This window comes from Eucyclogobius newberryi, unplaced genomic scaffold (genome assembly GCF_026437365.1).
Source record: "Eucyclogobius newberryi isolate DKJ021-1_F unplaced genomic scaffold, fEucNew1.0.hap1 SCAF_14, whole genome shotgun sequence".
Taxonomy (NCBI): domain Eukaryota; kingdom Metazoa; phylum Chordata; class Actinopteri; order Gobiiformes; family Gobiidae; genus Eucyclogobius; species Eucyclogobius newberryi.
In genome coordinates this window covers 14,188,321-14,192,157 of record NW_027315768.1, presented here as the reverse complement: position 1 = coordinate 14,192,157, position 3,837 = coordinate 14,188,321, and positions in this window count along the sequence as shown.

The window sequence follows — 3,837 nt, the reverse complement described above, 5'->3', positions numbered from 1 at the left end:
TAGTAGCTTGATAGACCCTGCTCACCTCTAGTGAACATCTCTGAACATCCTTTGGTATGTTTATCAGTAAAAGTTATGAATTCTCCAAATAATATCACCTGACGCGCATGTTTGTTTACTCAATCCACATGGTCCATGGCGCGCCGTGGCCGGTGCTCCCTCACACGGGCCACTGCGCGCCGTGATCCCCCGCACTGGCCACGGTGCGCTGTGATCCCCGCACGGGCAAACATGACGCGCCGTGCTCCCCCGTACGCACTCCCCGTGCTCCGCGCCCGCACTAATGTTGGCCTAATGCTCGTTGCTGAGCCCCCCAAGACAAAAAATATTACGTCTTTTCAGCTTCAACCCATTTTGAGATGATCCCTAAGTACCTCCTTAATAAGTCTCCTTTTTTGTGATTGTGATTGTTTTACCAAGCCAATTTTTAAAGCTCATTTTCATCTCATGACTTTGGTTCTAGACAGCAGCATGTCTCATTTCCTCAGTGTTGATCAAAAACCGTACAAAGTAGTTTGGCATTTAGTTTCTTCAATAGAAAAACTGACCACCCACTATGCAAAATGACAAAATTATAAATGAATACATACTTTCTACTGCTGTTTATACTTCTAGGGTTATTTTTACCAACCCAGTCGCTATATTTTGTTTCACCAGTAAAAAATACCCAAAAATCTGGTTTATGTTTATGTTATCCTAAACTTAACTAAATAGTGTTGTCTTCTCATGGAAGCACGCCTAAAGTAATGCTTTGTTTAGAGTAACCATGCATATTTAGTCTTCCAGATTAAAATACTTCAAATACAAGATTCCGCTGATTCTGTTTTACGTTTATTAAGATCTTTTTTTCCAGAATGCCATCACTACACCGCTCATTATTGCCAGCCATCATTCAAGTTTAATGACATATTGTGGAACATTTATTTTGTCAACATCCAAATAATACATAGATAAAGCTATACGTCTGACTTAAGCATCTTATAAACCTGATTGAACATATTCAGATTTAAGATCACATTTAAGCATAAACACGTCCTATAATAATACACAAAAGATATCTATAGTCCAAACGCTTGCTACTAATCTTCATATTAAAACTTCCATTCGTACCATTTAGCTTTATCACTACACAAAATTATTTTATCATCATCTACAACTGACTAATCGACCCTGTTCTGAGCTCGATAAGCTTATGGAGCGTAAAAAGGATCTATTATGCCATGAAAGCCCTTTATCTGGGCTGTCTTAAATATCGGCACTTACCGCAATTTGTCCCCATTTCCTATTGATTTCTCGATTTACTTTGGGAATATGCAGCGCTCCGACGTAAATAATGACAGATCTGAGCGGAGGTGGCCGTTTATGTATAACTAATGAAGCAATGTGGGTTTAGTGGACGGCACATCGAAGGCCGGAGGGTCGGCAGCGGCATCTATCACAAAGAGATCAGGCATGTTGTCAATGGGGCCGCAAGGGCCGCAAGTACAAGAGAAATCTGACCGTGATAATCCCAGAAGGCGGGGCTAGTGCGTTAATTGTAATGTATATGGCTGTTGGGGAAGGGGGCGTGGCTTCTGCTGCAGTTTGTGGTGCGATTAGAGGTCGATGGGATTGGTTTTGACTGTAAAATAAAATAAAATGTAACAAAAATGGTGTATAAAATGGCTTGTTTGACCATCTTGTGTATTTTGAATTAGGAGGTCTACAGCCAATCGTGTAAGTCAAAGTATGTGGTTTGGAGCAGAGTTCAGACTTATAAACTTGACTATTTCTATTGTGTGTGTTTATATTAATGAAATCAAAAGCCATTTTTATTTGTTTTTAATCAAATAAATTAACAAAATTAAATCCTTTAGAAATGTATCTAAATTGTGATTGTGCCGTATCACCTCTTACAGGAGGAAGCAGTGTCTTTCCCAAGGACAAATATGGACTGATTTGAGATTAGATCGAACTGAACTACCGACCTTCCATGTTATAAGACGCACCATCACCTGGATTCAATAACCCCAGATATGTCCAAAGTCCGTTTAATGACACAATGTAGATCCCACCTGGCCAGCATCTTTGCATTTATTTTGAAACAATGCGGTTAAGAGACCAAAAAAAAGAAAGAAAAACAGATGACCTTTGAAATAAATGACCAAAAAACATTGACATTGCTGGAAATATCTGGGGAAACGAGTATTTAAAAACTGAAACCTCAAAATTGACTTTTGAAGGGTTTTACCTTCTCTTGTTTCCAATCTCTATATGTATTTTTACGTCTGTTTTTTTAACTTACACTATAAATGCTCACACTGACAGGACCTTGTGTTCATTGTAAATCCGATGAACACAACACCATTGACCTCCCAGAACTTTAGAAATGACTGGCTCCGCCTCTTGATAGTGGCAGGCAGTGGATTCTTGTCATTTACATAGTTTTATCAGTGAAAAAAGGCTACATGAGACTAAACGTTTGAACCATCAACTAGGGGTTTAACTAACAAGTATTTCAGTTGTCAGCAATCCTTTTTTAAATAAATCAAGTTAAACATACATTATCAACCTTTTTTTTTTTTTAAATATAGTGACTAGAGGCTTCTAGATAGACAATACTAAAAAGAAAGGTGTTTTATTAAAGACAATCAGAAATCGTTTATTCTGTTTTGACATTTTGTTTTAAAAATACCAGTCTTTTTGTATTTGAGTCTATATTTCCCAGATAACGATTACAACTATCCAAATACAACTACCATTAATATTTATTATCAACTAGACACAATTTATTGATTAATCATAGCAGCCCAAGGTATACACGCTCATACAAGTACTTTTTACATAATGTACACAATACTGGAAGTGGAAACTAAACTACAACCTTCAGATTAGTTTGTGAATGTCAGTTTTATGCCTACACTTACTTTTTTGTGTTTATCAGTAACGCTGGACAAAGTGAGACACTCCTGGGATAGATACTCTAGGGTCAAGCATGGAGTTTGGGATTTCCGTGAAGTTGTAGTTTGCTTATTTAGATAGAGAGAAAGTAATGAGAAAGATAACTATTGAAGCGTTTAAAGTGTGTATACCTCTATCCAGATTGTGCACAAAACCCATGAGATAAACCTCGGAAAATCCCTACAAGCCATGTATCTTCTTGTATTAAAAAGTTGTGGCACAGAACCAAATGGAAGTTTTGAAGATTTGAGCCCAAACTGTGAAGTGTTCCCTTGGTTTTTATCGCTGCACATCTGCGTGGAGCTTGAATGCATGGTAAGCCCGGCCTCACAGCGACGTGCTCTCCCGGCTTTGTACAGGATGAAGAAGTCCTAATCCTCAAACACACACCTAAATTCCTCCTGAAGGCTCTTGATCCTGAATCCACTCATTTCCTTCAAACAGGCGCCGGCCCCTGGAAGAGAGAGGAGTCGCGGGGCCGCTGAAATCCGTGATTGAAATCTGTGGCTGACGCCGAGGACGCGGCACACATCGGGCTCGCTGGGCTTCTGCACGGGTAAACAAGAGCGAGGACGGGAACCGTGTCAATCGCAGTGTTTTCACTGTTAGGCGGAAAGCTTTGTTCTGGTCATGTGGAAGACGACGAGTCGTTTTTTGAGGGAATTGTTAAGTAGATTGTGACTTTTCAAACTTTTATCAGGGAGTCAAAGGCCATGGGTTTGATTACCAGACCATGCGGGCCTTTTTGTGTTGTATTTTTATGTTCCGCCCTTGTCTGTCTGGGTTTTCTTTTTTCTTCTTTCAACACAATAACAGGCAAAGGAGGCTTCAGCAAGCTACTCCTCATGAGGCCTCGCTCAACTGCAGGCACCCACCGCTTCTGAAGCTTATAGAGAC